Raw genomic sequence first — 25,057 nt, 5'->3', positions numbered from 1 at the left:
TCAAGGGAAAAAATATTTGCTGAAATCATGCACTTAAATTCATTGAAATTAAATAATTTTATTTGAAAAAATTTCCATTGCATCAAATTTTTATCTGAACAAAATTTTAATCTTAACATACTGATGAAAGTTTCTTTGAAATAAACTTTAGCTATTTATCATCATCATCATCTGATGATGATTGGCAAAGATTAAAATACCTTTTGTAAGTATGTAATATCTTTATTTGTCAAATTAAGATTTATTGTTTGTCTCTCTCAATCTTGTTCAACAACAAAAAAAACAAGATTTGTTCGTTCATATTCATAGAGCACTTTTTTCAAATCTTTTTGATTGATTCGTTCATTCATTCATTCATTTGAATCAAATCATATTGAAGATGATGATCATTGTTTCAAACAATCAATATGCAATTCTTATTGAAATGTTTTTCCCATGTCTCTCTCTTTGTTACTATGAGATTATCATCAGGTAATTACATGATGATCATCATGATGATGATGTACAATCTAAAATTCTGTTTCATCATCATCATCAGGTGTGGAGAAATTTTATACATTTTATTGTATAATGATAATGATGAAAAACGATCGATCGATTATTGCAAAATGATTTTTTGTTGTGGAAAAATTCTTTAATTGTATAGCATTTGGTCAATTTGATGTTGATGATAATATGAATATATTGATTACATCAATAATAATAGCCATCATGTCTATTTTAATAGAAATTTTTCTGATTAAACAAAAAAACACACGATATGGTCATCAAATTTGAGAATTTCTATTTAAAAACAAAGAAAGAATGTTGTTTTTAAATCTTCAAGAATCATTGTTCTTTCAAAAATGATGATGATGTGAATTCGATCCATAATGGATGAGTTTTAGTTACTGACAAACAAAAACCAAACCAGTAAACAAAATCGGTTGAATCTTTTACCGATTTCATTTCATTTTTTTCCATTTGAACTTTCACCTTTCATTTATCATCATCATCAACATTATTATGTTTGACCATCATCAACATCATCATTGTGGTCATTAACATTCGTGAAGTTTGATGCGTCGTCGATTTCTATCTAAAAAATCTACGCAAAAATCAAAATACAGAAATAAAAAACATTGGGTCATTATTATCCCATCATTTATTCTTCAAAGCGAAGAAAATATCAAAAATTTTCTTTCACTTTATGTGTCTATGATGAAGATTGTGAACTCTCACCTTCAGGTCAGCCAGGTATTCAGCAAATAGGTCTATTGTAAAAATCCATTTTCCAAATATATTTCTCCTTGAGAATCTATGTTCAGGCTAAACTGAAAGAAATAATTGATAGTTTCATACAACAACTAACGAAAGAAAGAAAGAAAGATTGAGATTCGATAGGAAAACTTTCTTCGTTTCGTTCGTTTTTTTCATTGGTAGACCGGTTCGATTTGAAAATCTTTTTTATTTTGGCTCGATAATGAAAGTAATGATCGGTATACTGTGTACAGTGTGTGTGTCAAAGCAATATATAGCAATTATTCCAATGCATTTCGGTGTTGAATTGAAATTTTAAAATTCTTGTATAACATTGTTTATAGTGACCTTCACTTTTATACAATATTATTTTATTTTCGCAAAGAGAATGTCTTTATATTGAATGAAAATCATTGATCATTTCTTCGGTGTGTGTGTGTGTTATCCATTCATCCATCTACTTATATTTCTATTTTCAATGATGATGATGATCTGAATCGAGCCAAACTGACGCCAGGAATGAAAAACAAATTCCACTTTCTCCGCTTTTGGCTTTTCTTTTGTTTTCCCTTTAGGTTTTTTTTCGTGAAAGAAAATGCATGAGATATCCAGGGCGTAATGTTTTTTTTCCGCGATAGAGCAAGAGAAATGAGAGATTTTCTTTTTCAGGTTCAACATTCCGATGCAAATAACGAAGACGAACTTACTTTAAATGAAATTTATTCAACTTTTTTTCGTCTTCTATGTTTGAAAGCATAGATATTATCATCATTTTAGTTTCAAAATACTAATGTTATTCAATTCAAAAGAAAATTTCTTTTAAAAAAGTTTTAAATATTAATAATAATAAATTTTATTAAACACACGCTGCCCGAAGGCATTTGTGCGATAATATTAAAGAAAAATTAACAAAGTACAAAAGAAAACAAAAATTATTGCGAAGAGATACATTTTAAATGATAGTAATTTTTACAAAAGAATTAAAAATGTGAAAATTGAATTTAGATGAAAAAATTCGGACAAATTTGAAAAACTATGTATTCTGATAGAAGAGAACAATGGACAAGTTAGCAAAACATGTATTGAGTCCTGTTCATGAAAGCCACAATCACAAGAAGATGTATGAAAAGATTGAACCGATGCAAATAATAATTAAAGTTACCATGTCCACTAACAAATTGCATGTTGAAGAAGTTTGGCTGGAAAACTTTTGGGATATTGGACGAATCAAAAAACATCTTAAATGTGCAATTTGTATTGGTATAATAACCGGTGATAAGTTTACTGGCAATATCAGAACGGACATATTTTCGAATAGATAAATCATCTATATTTTTGATTGAGTTCAACAACAAGCAATAATCAGAAAGGTGACAAATATTACAAATAACCGCAACGATGTTTTTCGGAGTAGTACAATACGCATGAGTGGTTTTGATCAAAAATCTATGTTGTAGCGAATCCAATTTATTTTTTGCTTCAGATTAATATGCTCAAACCAAATATCACAAGCATAAGTAATAGCAGGTCTAACCATACCCTTAAAAGGTTTAATCTTTTTTAAAAGAGATGCCCCACGTATTACTAATTAATGCAAAAAAAATACGGAAAAGATTTTGGATTTTATCAATAATATTATTGATGTGTTGAGAGAAATTCAATTTATTTTTAAAACGATGATTGCTAAACGTTAATCCCAAAATTTTGATTGATGATGAAGAATGAATAGTGTGGTTACGATGATGAATTATTGGATGATTTTTTTTGAAAAGGTAAAGTATATTGGTTTTACTGTGATTGATAACCAATTTACGGCTTGCACACCAATCTTCAATAAAATTTAAACATTCAATAATTTTAGAATTCAATAATCTTGTATTAGTTGCCCAACAGACAATAGTGAGATCATCAGCGAATGCAATCAGTTTCGAATCAACGATATTATATTTACATAATAAGTCGTTCAATAAGATTATCCAAAGAAGAGGAGACAAAGCTCCTCCCTGTGGACATCCGCATGACAATGATTTGGACGCTGAATAATTACCATAATTAAAAATAATTGATCTTTCAGAAAGATATGACTTCAACAATAATATGAGATTGGCCGGCACATTTGCTTTATCCAGTTCAAAAATGATGGCAGGCCACCATGCTTTGTCAAACGCAGAGGCAATATCTAGAGCAATGATGGATGTTTTCATAGTACTTTTATAAAGCAAAGCCGTACTAGTGATTGAAGACAAAGCAGATGATGTTGATTTATTTTTTACAAAGCCATGTTGATTTGGATTTAAAAGATGACAAAATTGATCATAAACCTTGATTTTAAGAATTTTTTCAAAAATTTTTGCTAAATTAGAGATTAAACTAATAGGACGATAGCTTTTAGTATCATCATAATCATTTTTGTTCGGCTTTGGAATTATACGCACACCAGCACATTTCCAATCATACGGAAAATAGTGTAAACCTAGACACTTGTTGAACAGAGCACAAATAGATGGTGCAAGAAGATCACATGACGATTTTATCATTCGATTTGAAACATAATCCAAACCAGGTGCCTTTTTAACATTCAAATTTTTGATTATTAGAATGATTTCATCAGCAGAAATAAGAACATCAGAACTATTGTTGAGAACAAGATGATGATGACGAATTGATGCAGCAACTTGATTATCACTAGAAGAATCATCATCCGGAAACATTTGATTAAGAATATGATTCATTTTTTGTTGTTTGTCAATAGCTGGTAAGCAATCAATCATTGGGATTCTGTTATTTGGTTTACTAATCAATAATTTTAATAATTTGAATGTATTACCAAAATGATTGACAGAATCAGCTTCTTCAAGAAAACTTCGAAAACTATCCTGTTTGGCTTTGCGAATACATCGGACATAATTATTACGAACATTTTTGTAAAAATCATAAGAAATTTGAGAATTATTACGATAATAGAGATTTTTGATATATTGAAAATATCTTTTTTGATTATCAAGAGATTTGGTCCACCAAGTAAATTTTTTAGGATAATTTGAAGGTTTACGAACATTAAATGATTTATATGCAGCTTCAATATAAATCTTAGCAAGTTTATTGGTGGCTACATTTAAATCACTATGGTTAGAACAATCGTTGATGAATTGGTTTAGTTCAGAGATAGAATGTTGATCAATATTGTTATTATAACATTCCATGTTTTCTTCAATAAACTTCCATGTTGACTTAATATGGTGATTTTCAAAATTATCATGAGATGAAACAATATCAAATTTAATTGTTTCATGATCAGATAGTTCAGTGAAACGGGTAACATGCCAATTATAGATATAGCTGTAAGCCATAGAATTTGTGATGGTTAAATCAATAATGCTAGCTTGACGACAGGTTTTGGATTTATTATTTAAAATGATGAGATTATGTGAATCAATAACATTCTTAAGTCTATAACCATTACTATTCGTTACTGAATCATACCAATATGGATTTCTGGCATTAAAATCCCCACAAAGAATTATGGGACAGTTGGGATATGAAGATAAAAGTGAATCAAAAAAATTACAATGAGTATCACAAAAGGTGCCAGGATGAATATATACATTAACAAAGACCAAATACTTAGATCTAGTCTGGATCAATATTGATGAAGCAAAAAAATTAGTGAAATCATGAAGGTGTTGGATAATTAATGAATTATTGATGACAACAATCGCACTGTAAATCGTATCATTGAATGGATGACTGTGAAAGACTCTAGAAGACAAGGAAAATGGAACACGATTGTTAAATACAAAAGGTTCCTGTAAAGCCAATATATCAATAGAATCTTGCATGATTGAATATCTAAGCTCATTATGTGCAGTTGGACTTTTACGGAGATTCTGTTGAATAACTTTGATCCTATTGAATTTGAATATTATTGGAAGAGGATGTTTGTTGAGATTCTTCTACAATCATGTCGGTAATTGGTGATGATGAAACAGATGAATAAACAGGAAGATCAACATGTTTAAAAGCAGTTATTTGAAGAACACGATCAATTTGTCTTTGATACAACGGGCAATCAGCATGATTAGGTTTGTGACACAGAAGCGATTGTTGCACGTTATCTTTAAAGTATGTGACACAATTATGACATTTATGAACCTTAGAACAAGTATGATTTCCTTCAGTACCACAATCAGCGCAAACTGGGGAATTTTTTCGCGGACATTCATTCGATTTGTGCGAATTAAATTGGAAACAATATTTGCATTGTCTAACAAAAACACGATGATGAAATTTGATCGCCTCGATATCAGTATATAAATAGTCCATATCCGAGATCAATTGGAAAATTTTTGGTGAGACTCGAATAACAACATCACGAGAATGATCATTCGAACGAAACTCAAATAAGACTTTTATTTCAGATTGCAAATTATTGAGTTGATCATTTACGTTAGCCAAAATAGAAGGAATATCGTCATATTTCGTTAATTTACTGACTTTGCGTAGTACTATTGTCGGTCCAAGTGGTTTAGGAACATACACATCGGCTATTTGAGTCAATTGATCAATTGTTTTAAAATGATTAATTAAAGTGTCCAGATCATCAGTATTGGGTAGTTTGAAAACATTCCCTTTAGCATTCCGTAATATTTTGTTTATTTTCAAATTAGGCTTTTTTTTCCTAATTTCATGAAGTTCTTGGTTTACCTTCGAGTTAATATCAGCAATGCTAGTACCTTGTTTGGCTTTTATTACTAATGTCAATTCATTATTCAAAGGTTTAACTTCTTTAGGAGGACGTAATTTTTGACTAGCAATCACATTATATGGGATGGGGGTGGACAATTTATTTTTAATTTCAGCCAATATATTTTTTGTTTCGACAGAATCAATAACCAATTTATTATTAAGATCAAGAAATAATGACTTCATATTTTCAGCAGCTGTTACAATAACATTAGCGTATTTGCTTAGCGACCGTTTATCAATATCGTTACAACATTTATGGATGATATTGAAGCTATCAAAGAAATCCAAATCGAAAATTGCATCAGTATTATCGATATAATGATCCAAACCAGTATCAGAATTAGTAGAATTCTTAGGAATCTTAACCGGACCACTGTCCAGGTCGGAATCCGACAAGCCAGGATTAATTAAATTTTGATTAGACCTCTTTTGAGGCATGGTATTGTGAGCACAACAAGCAACAGCTTGTAGCCCAATCGGCGTTTGATTATACCAAAAATCCAAATATAATTTAACCAAAAGTATGCAGAAGACACAGAATAAAGAATAAAGAATATTTTCAGCAAAATTCTACCAAAATTTAGCACTTGAAGAAACAAACAAATTAAGAAAATTATAGAAAAAATAGACACAAAATTAAACACACGTGTTTACTCTTCGGCTATTTCGACTTAAGTTTTAAATATTCATTTTTTCAACATCCTTTTTGCAAAAATTGACCGACAAAGATGTTCAATATAATATAATTATCTGCGATCATTTTTCATCATGATGCAAATCTTGCTTGATATAATTTAATTTAATTAATAAACAATATATGTTAATCATAATCATCATCATTCATATATCTTATATGTATGTGATTTGTATTTTAATTCATTTTTTCCTTTCAATACCACACACACACATATACTTTGTCTATTAGAAAATTATCATTACATTAGTTAAGGAAGAAGAAATATGAAGAAAAAAGTTCATTATGATAATTTAAAGTGTGTGCGTGGATAAATCATTATCATTATGATGATGTGAATATGGATTGTTTTTTCTGCTTTTGATTGCTACTTTTGTTCTAAATTTTTTCACAACAAAACAAAAAATGATTGTTTTTGTAACATTCTTTCAATCACATATCATATCATTTTATTTCTGTTGATCGGATTCACAAATATGTTTTATTATTGTTGCTGTCATGTTGTTCCTATGCCAACTTAGAAATACTTAATTCAAGTTCATTCATTCTATGTATTCAAATCATATTGGTCAGTTGCATTCAAAATTTGAATGAATAATTTTAATTATGATGTTTATATCAAACACATCATCATTATCATTGGGAAAAAAGTTTGAAAACAACATTTTTTCCTTTTCATTAAGGAAATCTTTTGATTTTTGTTCAAATGTAATTTCAAGAATTGAATGGAAAAGAAGAAATAAAATGAAATGGAAAACATCATCATCATAATCATAATCCTTAAATGGCAAGGTCATCTCGATAATCTTTTCAATTCTTAGAATCGTGAATTCCATACTAATATCATAAAATAAATCAATAAATGAATGGATGAACGACATGCACAGTGGATGTTTGTATCGTGAAAAGAAAAAAAACGAATTCTTCGACAAGAAAAATTCACTTTTTTAAGCTTCTGTATTTTTTTTTGAATACCAATACGAATCGATCGATCGATCTTTAATCAATAATACAAAAATGTCTGATAATCATGAAGAATGAATGAATGAAAACCTACCACCTGTAATCAAGCAAACAAAAATGCTACAGGCAAAATTCCTTTTGAAAGAAAAAAAATTCAATTTTGTAATGTTTTGTTCGGTTGTTCAATACACCGAACAAAAAAAACAAATTTTACTTTGACTTGAACATTATCCAATGAAAGTGTGAAAAAACAACAAGCTTCATTGTTACCCCTTCTTCAGTTTTTTTCATTTGTTAACGATGTGTTGTTGTGTGGAATATAACATCGGTGAAACAATCGTGTGTTAATGTTGTTTCACGAATTTCATTTCACTTAAATGAAATGGCTTCTCAATTACACACCTTTAGCATGTTTTTTCTGGTTTTTGACAAATGATATTTTCGATGCTAAATGATTACAATTTGATTGACAATAAGTATTTGATGATAATCTATGTTTGTATAATTGATAGCTTCTCTTTTAGCTCGTGACTTTTGGTCATAAAAAATTCTTGACAATATTGTCTGAACCTGAAATAGACCTTGAAAAAGGGAGAATCTCTTTTCGATTTGTAAATTTACATCATTTTTGGTTGTTGAATGATGAACTGCGAACTGATGTGAATAAGGAGAAGAAAATTTGCACGAATTTTCTTACCTGGTTTTTTTTTCACTAGGGAGAATTTTGTTTAAAATTTAATTATCTGAATGTCCCTTTCGTTGTTGTTGAAAGCACGCAATGTATATCATGTATAATTACGTAATCATCATTTTGTTCAGTGCTACCCCCTGGTATTTTTAATCTCAAAGTTTGAAATAAAATCAAAAATTTCAATTTCATTTCAAATGCACAAAACATCCTGAATTGATAATGATTGATGGTTCTGAAAAACATCATCATCATCTTGATAATGATCATCATCGGTAGAATGAAAAGAGAGAGAAAGTGATTGGAATGCCAAATTGAATGATAATGTTAATTGGTAGGTTTAAAATTTCAAATATTATTACATTTACAATCAAAGATTGTTGTTGTTTACGTTTAAAATTGAGTAATATTTGTTGTTGTTGTTACAAATTCCTTGTTTTTGTTGCTGAATGGTTCAATATATTTAATTTGATGATAATTTGTTTTCATTTTTTTCAGAATGAAAATCGATATATAATTGCCGCCTACCTTCATTATTGGATGTATTGATTACGCCATATGATTATGATAAAAATATCTACAATTTTTCGATTTGATTTGTTTTGTTTTTGTTTGTATTGATCAATATAATATACATAAATAGACATTACTTAAAGTTTCAATGTCGATCCCTATTAATGGATTGTTGTTGTTGTTTAAACATCGATAATGATGATGATGATGGCCGTTTTATCGTTTGTCCGAAAAGAATGAATGAATGAAATATTATTAGAAGCATCACTATTTGATTGTGATTGATTTGGACAATGATGTTTTCATTCATTCAATTTCTCAACGTAGATCCTTTTTCTTCTTAGGTGAACAACCAAGAAGAAAAAGAAAATCATTCAGCCATTTCAATTTTACAAAAACAATCAATTTTTCTGTTTTCGATACCATTCAAAACAATGGACATAATTCTCTAAAACAATAAGAATCAACAATTTTGTTTTGTTTATTTCTGGAAAATTGATTGTCAATCGATCTGACATCTCGAATTATGATAATGATGATGATATGAAGCGAAAAAAATCTCAATATACAATGATGACACATGTACTTTGAGAAACCTTGATTTTTCTTTCTTTGTTGAGAATGCAAATCATTTACCATGAAGCAGAAAATAAAACATCTTCCAAATAGCATCCAATGCTGATGATGATGATGAATACTTTTTTTTCTCAGGAATGTTTGTAATGCTTGTTTTGTTCAGTGTGTGTCGTAAGTGTTTGTAATGCATGCATATTGAATTGCAAATTCATCAATAATGATGATGATGATCGTTTTACCTTGTTGTTTAGCATAAAACAAAAACTAAAACAAACAAGCAAACAAATCATTTGATAATTGGTTCAATGTGAATCAGTTATGTAAATAATAATTTTTCGTCTCGAAACGAAGACGGAAAAGAATTTGCCAATGAATCTGATTAGTGTATCTTCCTTATCATTAATCTCTTGTTGTCGTTAATGTTGAATCGGTTAAATAACGGAAATTATCATAAATTTTGTTTGTTGTTGAAATCTTAAAAGTCATAAATTGATGTCTTAAGGGCAAAAAAGATTTTTAATTTTTTTTCGTTTTTTTTGACAATTTATACGCCCAATAAATAATATCCGCGATCCATTCATCCATGTTGTCGATTGATCATCAAAAATAAGTTCAGGGATTATTCCCCAATTTTTTTACTAGCGGGCGTCATTTTGTTTGTTGCTTGTTATTCCACAGAAACTGCTGCCATGACACACACACATTTTCCATGTCACAAACCCAAGAAACATAAAATGTTCCAAATTTATTGTGTGTGGTGGTGGTTAATTGGATCGAATTTTTTTCAAAACGACAGAAAAAATAAAATTCCCATTGAAATCAAAATGAAAAAATATGAATGAATTGAAAACCTCTCAAGTGTGTGTAGGCAGAATTTCACTTGTATCTATGATTTTTTCACATTCATTCGTAATAATTGGCACTTGTTTATTTATTCATTCATTTCATTTTCATTGGTTTGTTATTGGATAATTCATTCCATTTTCAATGAATGAATGTGATATTTTCATTTTTTTTTGTTTGCCCAAAACGAAAATTAATGTGTTATATCCGCAAACGAAAAACATTATAACATTTTGAAGGTTTTTTCGTCGTAGGAGAAACAAACAAATTGAAAAAATTGGCCATTTCCGCAAACATTATTTGTCAAAATTTTTATTGAAAAGTAAAATGCTGTAAAAATTTACCTATACTCTTTCCGGCTTGTTTAGTTTCAAATTTTTGTTTAGTGGTGACAGGAAAAAAACATTTTGAAAATTTTACAATCATCATCAATTGTTTATGGCCATTTTATTGATCACATAAAAGAATTTTCCGTTAGTGAGATTTTCAATAAGGGAATGAATGAAAATAGTAATCATAAAAAACAACACGCAAATCTTATATCATCGTTATCAGAAAAAAATTGAAAAATCCTGATAATCAATATTTGAAAGTTCCAACTTGGAAATATTCAAGTCAGTTTCGATCATATAAATGATTTTCAAAATCGAAACAAAAATCAATTCAATTCTTCAATCATCACGATGAACAAAACAAGAACAGAACAATGAGAAAAAAGATAAACGATAATGTTCGTCAAATTGAATGAATGATATGAAATTGGCTGACCAAAAATATGAAATGTATGAAAACAATCCGGAAGCCATGTACCACGAAACATTATCTAAATAGCCATATTTATTTGTGGCCATTTCATTGTTGTTGTTGTTTTCTGCATGAATGATGATTATTGTTTTTTCATTTCTTCTTTCTTCAAATGTCGGTAATGGACATGTATCGATCATCAATCGATCGTTTTATAACAGGCATAATTTCGGCCAAACAAACGAATAGCCATATCGATTGATTTTCCCTCTCTTCACCGATAGTGTTAAATTGAAATAACATCCAAGCGAAAATGCAATAATAATTCTCTTCCGACGATGATGTTCCCGGCATTAACGAACGAAAAGAATTTCCTTATTGCAAAATTTAACTCTTTTTTCCTTAATCAAAATTTTTCCCATCTTTTGATCAATTATCGATTACCGATGGAATAATGATAATTTTCCATAGAATTCTTTGATCTGAATGACCTTTGAATGTTGATTATTAATTTGTTGTTGTTGTTTTACTTCCGTGGTTATTAATTTTTAATGATTAAATTATTTGTTTCAATGTTTCTTTATAACCCTTTTTATCCCTGTTTTTTGTCTAATTATATAATGATATGTTTATTCCATCACTTATATCGAAGGGTAAAGAGTTTGCATGAACTTTCCTGTTTTTTTTTGAATTTTTCACACTTCCAAAAAACCTTGAATTATTTCGAAAAAAAGAAAAAAATTGCTAATTTAATTCAATTCTGCAATTTTGGATTTTGAAGTTTTTCCCATAACCAAATTCAATCAAGGTTAATCACCATCGTTGATGATCATCCATTACAATCATGATGATGATGACAATGTTCATTGATCTTTTTACAATTTGATTGTTATTCATTTGCTGCATGGGTGATGACAACAACTAATTTCTAAATTATGAGAAAAAAAACAAAATTTTTTTGATGAATTGATTAGTCGCACAATTTTTGTATGATAATATCAATGCGGCATTAGGCTAATGATGATGATGATTATTGTGACCTCGACGTTGAAATCGAAAGATTTTTTCGCAGATTCATTTCATTTCATCTGATCTATCGATGATTGAAACGAACTTCATTGAATATTGCCAAAAAAAATTGCTGAAAAAAATCAAACATTCATTTCTTTGACAGCAACAATGATCATTGATCATTTTCACATTCGGCCAAATTTGAAATTGATAATTTACATTGAATGTTTCATTTCATTGGATAAACTGTCAATAATAATTAGCCATTTGAAACTCAACCAACCTAAATGGTGTTTAATTTGATTGTGATGATTAAATGATTTTTTCGCTCTGTTAATAAGATGTGCGAATGATGCGTAGGTTCATCATATCCAAAAAACAAAAAACGAAATTCATTTGTTTTTCATTTTTACTTGATGGATGGATCTATCGGAAACAAATGCAATTAACCATCATCATATTATGATTTTGGCTTCAAAAAACTTTTTTCCGCCAGTTAGAACAAAACGGTTTCGAAAGTTAGTTACGTAAAAAAATTGAAATTCATGTTCGAATCCTGTGTTTTGACATCCACGTGCCAAAATCATTTTCCACTTTATCGCCAAAAAATCTTGATAGCGAAATCTTTTTCTCGAAACGATAAACAGAGAAAAAATAATAACAAGGTGTCAATAAGCTGTTTGTTTTCTGCCGTTTAAAGCAACAACAACTAACGATTATTACACTGTATACGTTACAAAGCCGCCCTACCTTGAGACAATTTTGCTGTTAAAAGTTTAATTATTTTCACAATATATTCATTTATTTGATTAGTTTGTTAGTTTGATTTGTCAATGATTTCAATTGATCGATATTTGTTGTATCCGTATTGATGAAATCCCTTCGGAAGTTTGTTGTTTCGTAAACAAAGTTGACGTTTTAGTTTTCAAGGCAAAAATGTAAATACATTCTTGTATAATGTAATCAATGATTTAATTTTAATTTTGTTTTGAATAATAATATCTAATGGACAGGATCGATTCAATGATTGATTTTTATTCAATTTATAATAATCTCAATTTGTTCAAATTTTTGCCGAAAATTTCTTTTCCTTCACAACATTCCTTCTTCCTGAGCGTATATTCTCGAAAAATTTAACTTTTGATAGCTTATCAAATGAGCGATAACTGTAGAAATTACACTTTTTTCGCCTCGAAAGAATCCTTTTTTCGCGTTTCCTTATTATTGGAATTTCGAAAAAACTGAGAAAATTGCTTCACTTAAATCATCATACATGTCGAAATGGAGTGAAAAAAGAAAAACAAATTTAAATTTATCTTGCAATTACAACAAGTAGAATAATCATAGACATCCAGGAAGTGATAAAATTTTTCGAAAACTAAATAGACAGAGAGAGAGGCATCACTATTCTTTCATCGATTTAACCCATTATGTTCATGCTTATTATTATGGAGAATCGAGCAAGATCGAACATTGGATAAATTATGATTGTATGAAAGTTGTTTGTTGTATAAATTGAATGAGCTTCTCATTCCCATTCAAGGTGAGAGGGAAAAGCAAAGTGGAAAAAACGAATTTTTTTGAAATATTAATTAAGATGATTTTTTGTATATTGAAAAGGTTTTTTTCTTCTTCATTTAAACACACTTACTTTATCAAAAAAACACTCTCCACACTCTCTCATGATCATTGTCTATTTGGAATAATGAATATATTTTGTGTGTAAAGATATGACCCTTTCATTACTATGGATAGATTTTAAATGACCAAATAGATTATATCACACCGAAAAGGTCAAAGACCGATGATCAAATACATAGATTTTTTTTGTTGAGTAAATGAAAAAAATAATTATCATTATTTTGATTTACGATAACTAATTTAGTCTTCTGGTCAATAACATTAGAAAAATTAATTGATATTTTCTGGAAATTTTCTCGAGTTTTTCTGTTTTTTCGCCATCAATAATATGAATAATAATATCATTTTTGTTTTTTCATTTGATTTCAGATTATTATCATTGTTGATCATTGATTATCGTATTGTAACAACAACAACAATAACAACTGGTAAGTAAATTAATAATTTTCTTTTTTTAATATTAAAGTTGCCAAAAAAAACTAAATTCAAATCCAACAATAGTAACAAATAAACCCACCACCAATGTTTATCACCCAAAACTATTCACTTATTATCATCACGAATTATTATGCTGATAATAATCCATCTAAAAAAGATTTATTTATAAATCACTTCACACATTCATTCATTTTTTTACTCAGTCAAAAAAATGATAGAAAAATTCATTGAATCGATTCAATTCAATTTCATTGAATTTGTGTTTATGTGAAAAAATAAATCGTGATCATTATGAATGGAATCATGTTGGAACAACATCAAGTTCAAGTTCAATACACACACACACCAACCAGGATTGTGAACAAAAGTTTTCATTCTTATTTTCATATAAAAATCATATCTTTATGATTTTATGATGAATATATCACTGTTGTTGTTAATGATTTGGTTTGGTTTTTCTCATCTCAATGAATCAAATGAATGAATGAATAAACTATTTTTGGATTTTTTAACCCCTTTTTTTGTGTTATCTTTATACAAATTGATAATCTTTGTATATGATAACAAGAAATTTATGGATCAGTAGTGCGAATAATTTGTCCTATTAACATGTTCTGTTTTTTCTAGCCAAAATAGACAATATTCATAACTTTTTCTTGTTTTTTTTGATTCATAGATATTGATTTCGTTTTTCATTAAAAAGATAACAAAACAAAATATGGGATTCCCCACCATGTTTGTCTCTTTTGTTTTTGTTGTTTCAATTCACCATTCACATAGGGTAAAAGATTCATAATAATCATTTTTTCCCAAAACAGATTCATAAACACAATAACAATCCAAACCTTTTTGTTATATAATGCAAGATTGAAATGCTTTTTCTTTTCTGTTCTGTTGAATCAAGGTCAATATCGTGTCGTGACTATTTATTTTTTAATAATATTGAAAATCAAAAGATTGATAACTCCAATGCAAAATGTTTTCTTTCTTTCAAAACGATGATGATGATTATCTCGTCGCACAAACATTTCATTTTTTCAATATATTTCATGTTGTACAAAAGATCCAGATGATGATGATCCACCACCATGCCGGTGATGTTGTTGTTTCAAATTGAAATTTTGAAATGTTTTCTTTGAAACAAAAACACTGCTACTGTACTGTGTGACAAGTCTACAAATCAACAATAACAATGATGATGATGATGATGATGTCATATTTTGATCAAAAACAATGTGATGTGATGAGGAAACATACAAATGAAAAATATTATCGATGCAATGAGAAATAATGATTGGATTCAACTTGAAATTTGTTTGTTGGTGATAATAAAGATGATGATGGTGATGACCTTTATCGATCCATATTTATCGCCACCAACAAAAAACCAAACCAAACAAATGAATTTATCGATCAAACATTTGTTCAAAAAATTGTTTTTTTGAAAAATCATTATTTTATCATTGAATGTAATTATGCATTTTCATTTTGTTCATCATAAATATTCAATCAGATTGAAATTGAATATTTTAAAAATTTTCCACTTCTTCTTTCGCGGAACCATGAATTTTTTTCGAAACATTGAACAAATTTCACTTGAAAAAGAGCAATTTTCATTTTCTCAAATTTCTCCCGTTTGCAATCAATTTTGGATTGATAAACAAATTTCAAAAATAATTTCAATTTTCTTGAAAACAACAACTTTCGCGGAGAAAGGGAGAGGGAAAAAGAGCTCACGTGTTTGTTGTTTTGCCTTGCATTTGATTATTTCGTTATAGATTTTGTCGATTGAAACAAAAAACAAAATTCATCAATCATTTTTTCGAACTAAATCTAAATCTATTTGGATTTGTCTGTCTCTGTATTCGTGTGTGTCCTTCCAATGTGTTTTCACTTGGTTTCGTTTGATCTATTTTTAATATTAATAACACGAATTTTTTCGCTTGTTTCGCATGTTTACAATTTGTCTCGAAGATTAGTTGTTGTTTCGCTTCTTCTTCTTTCATTCTTCAGTTGTTTTTTTCAAAGTAACAAAAAAATCTTTAATCTTTCTTCGCATTTGCTTATTGATGAAATTTTTGAAATGAAAGAAATCAGATTTTAAAATTTTCACTTATTGCCGACAAATTGCTACAGATGCAGATGATGGTTGTCTTTTCTGTGGGTCTTAAAATTCTTTTTTTGCTGAAATGCAAAAAGAAAAAACAATTTGCCCTAGAAAAAAAAACTAGTATCTCTGTGATGATAATCAAGTATGTCAATGAAGATGATGGTGAGGACCCAAGTGTCGACCTTGATCATGATTATAATGATGATGACGATGAGACCCAACCTATATTTGACCAGAGTCTGTTTAGTCTATCGATAGATCGATTGATCAAGAATTTTTGTTTTATCGTCTTGTCTTGGTCTCTCGGTAATGAGGTCATGAATATAATTCTTTTTATTTTTTTCTGTAATTACGCGCATGATGATGATGATAATGATCTTTTAAACAGGTAACCAAAAAATACAACCTAGTTATGCTGAAATGAAAATGAAAAATGATATCTACCATCATTTGCCTAATGTTTTTTGTAGCCGAAAAAAAAATTCTTTGCTCTCAAATCCTATTTAGACCATAAGCTCTGGCAATAATCCCATCGATTTGTCCATCTGATCATCCATTCCAGACCACCACCATATTTATTACAATTAAATAAAATAACGTTAATGAATTGAAAGTGAGAAACAAATATTGGCAATTTTTTCCGTTGTACTTTTCGTTGACAATAATAAAATTCAATTGTGAAATAATCATGTTGGTTGGTTGACAAAAAATAAATAAATTATTAAAAATGAAAGTCAATTACTTTGAATAGATTCAATTGAATAGAAAATTCATTGAAAAACAACCCCTCACCACTCGATTGATATCCTTTTATTGTCCACAATGTCCTTCATGGTCTTACACTCAATGTTGATTACTTTTGTTGTTTGCATCACTCATTATAATCATCGATCGATCGATAAATCACTAATGTTGAATGTGTGTGCGTGTGTGGTAAATGAATCGAATGATATGAATGGGGAAAAATTGTAACGGTTTTTCAACAAAAAAAAATTTAACAAAATATTGTTCGTTGATTAAGTGTGTGTCTTTCATTGGCGATATTCATCTCGAGAGAGAGGGGAGAGTTAACAAAAGTTTTTTTTCCGCGCGCGAACCATACTTTTGTATAATGGTTCACTTCATTAACGTTTTGATCTCTGTTGCATCCATCAATAGAAATGAACATTTACCGCAAACCGCCATCTATCGACCGTTAATTGATTTGAAATTTTTCAAAAAAAAAATGTAAATCATTTTGAATTAATAAAATGGATGTTTTGTTCGAATTGGATTTCAATTGAATGGAGTTTAAATTATACTAACGGAAATAATCTTTGACCTTTTTTGTTATACAATAACAATAATGATGATGATGACGATGAACAGATGTAAATTTTCTACTTCATTTATAGAGTTGAGTTGATGAGTGCCGATATCACGTGTTGAACCTTTGTCAGTTTTTTTTTTTCATTATGAGTTGGCTATTCTTCATAACCTAACCTCACTCAACCATAAGTCATAGTCATAGTGATCAACCTAACCTCACTCAACCATAAGTCATAGTCATAGTCATCAACCTAACCTCACTCAACTATGAATCACACTTACAGTAATAGTGATCAACCTAACCCAACTCAACTATAAATCACACTCAACGTCATAATGATCAACCTAACCTAAGTGAACTGTATCGATGCATATCATTCAAATAAAAATTGAAAATTAACTTTTTAAAAACAACACTAGATGTCGCTAATGTATCAATTTTTAAAACAAAAAAATATTTCACATCATCTTTATCGTATCCATTTCCTCTAAATATAGTCGGAAAAAATGGAATTTACAGAAATCATTCTGACAGAAAAAAACAGAAAGGGTTTTTTCTGGAAAAAAGTAGCCATTATCCATTTTTTCCTAATGCATCATTTCAAAAAAAAAGAAATTTTTTTTCACTTTTCATTACAACTTGATAGAAAAAAAACTTTTTCAGCAAAAAAAACATCAATTTATGATGATGATAATGACAGTGATGGTTAACACATTTCTTTCTTCCATAAGAAAAAATGACACACATATCTTGACCATCATTATTATCATCATCATCATTCAGCTTCAGAATTGAATTGAATTGAATTTTTCAATCGATGCTAAAATTAGCTACCTCAATTCAACAACCTTATTGAATTGACTGTTGAATTTTTTCTTTATTATCGTTGTTGTTCAATACAAATATATCGATCTTCTTTTTTTTATGTTAGCTTCTTTTTTTTCATTTTGACTTTTGACCATCGATTTTGTGATTAAGATTTGTGTCTTTTCAAACCAAAATCCAAATTGTGAACAAATTTATCTGGTTTTCTATACTTTCCTTGACTATGTTTGCAAGAAAAGAATTATCTTGTTGTTGTCATTTCTGATCGACAAATAAAATTTGAATTGAATTTCCTTCCATTCATTCAGACGATGAATTTTGAATTGAATTTTTCGACCAATGTCAAAAGTTTTGCTCATTGTGACGCTATTTTTAGCAGACAAGAAAAGAAAAACATAAAATTAATCCATTGAATTGATCAACATTTGTTTCATGATCATCATCAACACAATCTAAATTTATTTTTCTTCATTTTTTCCCTTGTGGAGTTTTGTTTGATTCAGTTTAATATAAGTTAATTAAAACTTTATTATAAGCTCATTAAATGCTGATTGATTATCATTATTAATTAATTTATTATTGAATACAAATATAATGTTATGTGTAATAATATCTAACCGTTTCGTTTTGTTTTGTTTTTCTTGTTAAATAATTATTTTTAGGTCTTTATAACATCATCATTATCATTATCATCCTTGGAAATTTTTTTTTCAAACTTTGCACAGCTGCAAGTGTGGCCACATAAATCTTCGTCAAACATTACAGCGTTTGATTTGATTTTGTAGGTAAGTTAAAAAGTTTTCTCGTTTCGTAGTTGAAATTCAAATGAGCAAATTTTTTTAGAGTTTTTCTTTTCTGAAAAACTTCAAAACATACATTTCGCGGTTTGTGAAATGAAAGGATTTTTTCGTCTAAATTTAGTAGCCGCGAAATTTTTTTTTCAAATTTTCATTGAAAGATGTGATTTTTTTTCTCCAACTGTAATATCCCGGTTCATTTATTTATCGACGTTTCTCATTTATGTGGCAAAATACACACACACAGAAGGATCAAGGATCTGATCTCGATTTTAATGAAATGCGATGTCTGATTTACACTATACTCTTCAAATGTTGCCTAAATCTGTCGTCGGTAAACAAAAAAAAATTACCGTTAGTCAAGGTTTTTGAGTTTGATAAACGACGGCGGTAATGATGATGATCATTTGATTAATTACTTGTCAATCAGATTCATAATGGTTATTTTCTCGAAAAAAAGTTGAAAATTTGAGAAAAAATATCAACATTGGGAATGAAAAGGGTGAAAGTTTTGTAAATGGATGTTCAATGGATTTGTTTCTCATTCAAATAATGAAACACTGAAAAAAACCTGAATGATGATGATGATCACCACCAATAAATGAATGAATGCGCCCAATCATTTGGTTAAAAAATTCAAAAAAAAATTTCTATATTTAAAATGGTGTTTACCCTAACCATCATCATTATTTTTGAAACAAAAAGATCCAGGAAGAAGAGGTAAAAACATTTAAATTTATTCAAATCATGTTTTTTGGTATTTTTCAGTCTCGATAATCAACATTCAATAAGATCAAATCTAGATTTTTTTCAGAAACAATCAAAACAATGCATTTCGGGATATTTTTAGGAACTTGGTTTTTTTATTTAAATTCTCCGTTTCAAAAAAAAATTGAACGTTCCCTTTATTTTGAATGAATTTTGAATTTATTTTGCTGTCGGCTACATTCACCTGATGACTGATACACTTTTTTTCTTTTATTTTGTTCTGATTTGGTTAAAATTAACATTATTTTGGGTGTATTTTATTCTGAATGAACTAATTAAGTTTTGCTGTTGTTTTGTTTTTGGATTTTCATTCTCGAGGATGATGATGATGATTAATTAGCTAATTAATCAATCAATCATTAAAATGTTGTATTCATAATTAATTCAATTTGTTTCATTTGCTGGATCATTCAATCAATTGTTTTCGTTTTTTTCGGGGAAACTTGTTTCATTTTGCTTTGGTATTGCAGACATATCAAGATTTGTTTCCTTCTGGAAATCCTGTCATCAAAAAATCAATATCTGTATCAAGATTTTTCAATTTTCTAAAAAGGATATAACATTCCTCGAAGATAATTATCATGGCTGTTGATGATGATGATACTGTGAAAGAAATTCAAGAAAATAAATTTACCTATCCTGATCACCATTTTATAATTATGATTTTCATTGCTGTATGTTACTGTACAAACATCAAATGCGAACCTGCCATCATCCTGATCATCACCTAATTCAATTTTTAATTTGAAAATGAAAAAAAACTCCATTTAATTTTGAACTTTTTTTCTCACTGAAAATTATTTGACAGAAACTCTTCCCATACAAGCAGTAATGAAAAATTCTTTGTTACATTATTTGAATCAAAAAGTGTTAATGATAATCATCATCATAAGGAATATTGTTGAGCTTCCGTTTGATTAGAAAGAAACTGCCAACTTTATTTAGTTTTGGTGTGCGAAAGATTTGTCATTCATTTGCACACACCATTTATGTGTGTCATTATGAATTTTCATCATCATTCATTCAATGCATTGATCAACAAGGATAACAAGATAAACATTTCAAGAAATTGATTAGATCCGGTCAATAGATTGTAAAAAAACGAAAAAATTCTTGACCGAATAGCCAATGGATGGAATAAATAGATAAAATCTATGTTTATTGGACAATTTTTCCCTTTTCCAATCATCAATTTTTTCGAATTCAATTTTCATTGCCATATTTTTTCTGGATGAAATCTATTTCGATCCAACCATAGTAGGCTTTATTAGGTCAATTTGATTACATTTATATCATCTAATAATAATAATAATAATAATAATATCATTCATCATTTTGGTAGTTATCTTTCTTTCTATATTTACATTTTGCAATAGATTTCTATAACCAAATAGTTTTTCTGCTTCTCTCTCTTAATGTTTTCTTGATTTCGATGTGATAATGACCTATCTCTCTATACCTTAACACATTCAAAGCAAACAACATCAGCATTCGATTTGAATCGCATCATCAACAACAACAAATAAACGATAAGCAAAAAAAAACATCAAGATCAAGTTCATCATCATGTTGAAGTATATTCAATGTCCACTTGAATATTATCATGACAAAATGCTTGATTCAACCAGACAAAAATGAGTGAATGAATGAATTATTTTGGTGGCCAATTGGTAATCAAAAGGTGTGAGAAAACGACATGCACACAAATAGTCCATAGTCATCAAGATCTGATTAGGTTTTTTCTTTCAGTTTATTTGAGTCTGAATTTGGTTTGGATACTAAAAAACGATGATGATGATGATTCTCACACATCATCATCATGATCGTTTTGATGTTAGTTGCGGTCACACATTTATTTTTATCGGCTAACTTTTTGTGCGAATCAAAACAAATTTTCTTTCATGGTTGTTGAATCCTTTTTCGTTGATGTTTGTTTAATGATTTTCAAAATAGCAGATATCATTCAATTTTGTTTGTTTACATTACATTCCTGTCCACTCGAATCATTATCAAAACTTTAACATATTTTCTCAAGAAAAGAAAACGGATCCACCTAAATACAAAAGTGATCATTTCATTCAAATCGATAATCAATCGATCGATTGCTCAATAATACCATCTCATAATTGTTGTTTGTTAATACTATATTTTGGTGATTCTATGCAAACCATTCATTCAGGTTGTACTGATAACGATGAAGATCCAATGAAATTGAACAAAAACACAAGTAGTATATTTATTAGTTAATATATTCGGATTTTTTTGGTAATAATATTGGCCAGTGATGATAATCAGATAATCAGAATCAGTTCATTCATTTAACAAAAAAGTCTATTTTTGGGGTATCCATTTCTGTTTCGAATGTTTCGAAATTGGATGCAACAGTTATTTTTCTGTTAAACCGAATTATATTTACGATTTTTCTAGCTTTGCTTTGGATTTATCATTAAAAATTCAGTCACACATCTTGTTGTAGTCGTTTTCCTTTCCTGTCTTTCAGGATTCAAATGTAAAAGTAACCTGGTAAGTGAATGAGTAAGTCAGTAGGTTATTATTATTATCATTATCATTCTTGTTGCATCATCATCATCAACAAATTTTTTATATTTCGTTATTCGTCTTTCTCTCTCTTTGCAAAGTTTGTTTCACCTTTACTTTTTTCGTTCTCTCTCTTCTCTGTTTATTAATTCTAGATGATGATTTTGACCAGAAAAACAAAATCCAAAGAAAAATTATCAGCCGATTAAAACTATGTACATTTCATTTCTACAAATCTTTATTTTTTTCCGTTGATCTTGATCTTCATCATGATCATCATCGGTTTCGATTTTATCCTTTTTACCTTATTCTGTACGAAAAAAAGTAGCGTTGACCATTTTTTTTTTAACTTTACAGGCTTTAATAAAAAATATATCGCCCAAATTTTTTTGTTGTTGTTCACGATTTTTTTCATCGAATTATTTATGGCATAATATTTTTTGTTGGAGATCAAAACGAGGTGTAACATTTTTTCTTGTTGGTGATTGTAACAATTTTCGAATCTGGCACATATTTTTTTGGTTCATCTTGATCATGATCATCAACAACATATATCATTTTCGCATTGGATTTTTTTTGGTGAATTTCAAAAGGAAAAAAGAATTTTTTATTACAAATTCAAATCTGATGTTGTCGATTGGTTTGAAAAAACACGAAACAACAAGACCCGTCTCTGCTTTTCGTGTTTTGTCTGAGATGATATAACAAACGATATGATAATAGGTGACATTTTTTCTGGATAATCCTTTCTGTCTGGAATATAGTTGTTGAAAAAAATAGATTTCATTTTGAACAAGATAAAATCTGAATGTATTTTTTGGCCAAATCAAAAAGATGGATATTTTTTGGTTGTCGATAATAACCAAGTCTGATGTGTTGTAATGATGTAACTGGTTGGATTTTTTGACACATTAATGATGATTTTTGTTGGTCCATTTTTTTGGAAAATGAAAAAAATGGCAGATGATAAAATGGAAAATTCAATTTCTTCATTGAAAATAAACAAACTAATGATGATAATGATGATGGTAGATTTGTTGTTGTTATTTTCATTTCTATTTTCAACAACAACAACAATCATGATTGATCAAAAACGGTAGTGTACTATCCTACTGACTCAACCACATTGAAGATTCACATTTTTTCTGGATTTTGCTTTGTTCGTTCGTTTCGTTTGGTTTGGTCGTTTACAAAATTGAGTCATCACGTTTTTTTTCACTTATTATTTTGATTTTTTTGATGATGAAAATTGTTTTTTATTTTCGTATCTAACATCATCATTATTATTAAATGAATAATAATGTTGAATCCGCTCGAAGATGCGCGAATAAACCCAAAAAAAGAACCAGTTGATTTTGTTTTTTTTCTTCTAACCCTTTTTTTTTATTTTAGGTAATCTATTTCTGATAATGGATTGATGATAATTATTGAACATCATCACTTTTGATGATTTTTATGTTTCTTCAGAACAATTTAAAAGCTTTTTGAAAGAAAACTTTTCAATCGATCAAAATTGATTAATGTTATAAATCTTTTTTTATTGTCGTTGTCGATATTGATAATTTACTATTAATCACATAGATTGATGATATCCAATAAAAAAATAACCGAAAGATTTTTGTTTTGGTTTGGGGTCATGTCGATTCGCGTGTCCATCGATCGATCGATTGATTGATTGATCGATCGATCGATTTGCTTTCTAACTGTTCACTAACACAGCAGGAATATTTATTTCTAACCACCGCGGTTTACAATTTTAGTAATTTTTTCAAAAATTTATCATCAATAAATAGAATTCAATTAAATTAATGATCTTTTTTATTGATCAAAATAAGTTTATTTTCATTTTTTGATTTTTAAATATTCTTTTCTCTTCTCTTCGGCTACCTGTATTGTTTTTTACTGTTTTCTATTTCAATTCTAGGTTTTGAGGTCGAAAAATTGAAGAATTTTACATTTGTCATTGACCATCGAATATCTGATCAATCAAAGTTGGTCAAATTTTCTGTATTGATCAACAAAACAAAACTGTAAAAATTTTCATATTTTTTCCAATTTTGAACTTGTCAAATTTGATAATTTTGTTTGTTTGGTTAAATAATATATTGATTGATTTTTTGATTCCAAAAGCAATGCAAGTAGTCATAATAATAATAATAATGAAAACCAACAAGCAACAAAAATATTCCACATTCAATCGACCATAACCGTAAATAACGGTGCATGTTTTTCGAATATAGATTTATGTTTGCATTTTTCATTTTCAGACAAAAATCCATCAATCGATTCAGTCGCCAGAGAGAGATATGGCAAATCATTTTCAAATCAATCAATCAAATCAATTTTTTTATTCGTTTGGTTTATTATCATTTGAATCCAGAGAAAATGAAAATCTGGTTGTTCAATCCATTCACGATCATCATCATCATTTAATGTAGTCATCATCATCATTGATCGATTTGTGGTGATCAACAAGCAAAATGTATTTTTCTTCCTTTTCTATTTTTAGTTTTGATTTTCGTTTCGACATTATTATTATTCAATTCAATTCACATTTTATAAATGTAAATATTCCTTGCTCGGTTATTCGGTTGTTGTTTGGTTGACTTTTACG

The 25,057-nt window shown here is 28.7% G+C and overlaps 1 protein-coding gene across 1 annotated transcript in view; it reads left to right on the top strand.

Moving 5' to 3' along the window:
* The window catches only part of LOC113794797 (uncharacterized), a 53,533-nt gene that overhangs the window by 14,090 nt on the left and 14,386 nt on the right, over positions 1-25,057 (top strand). The window contains exons 3-4 of the mRNA XM_075823918.1: positions 14,028-14,086; positions 19,003-19,125. The gene's annotated coding sequence lies outside the window, so the exon portion shown is untranslated. The remainder of the gene's footprint in view (positions 1-14,027; positions 14,087-19,002; positions 19,126-25,057) is intronic.

The sequence above is a fragment of the Dermatophagoides pteronyssinus genome, unplaced genomic scaffold (genome assembly GCF_027571235.1).
Source record: "Dermatophagoides pteronyssinus isolate colony J.1.1.1.1 unplaced genomic scaffold, Derpt_VIB-CSIC_2022.12 sq0041, whole genome shotgun sequence".
NCBI lineage: Eukaryota > Metazoa > Arthropoda > Arachnida > Sarcoptiformes > Pyroglyphidae > Dermatophagoides > Dermatophagoides pteronyssinus.
The sequence above is the reverse complement of the archived record's forward strand: the minus strand, read 5'-3'. Positions and strand labels throughout refer to the sequence as shown.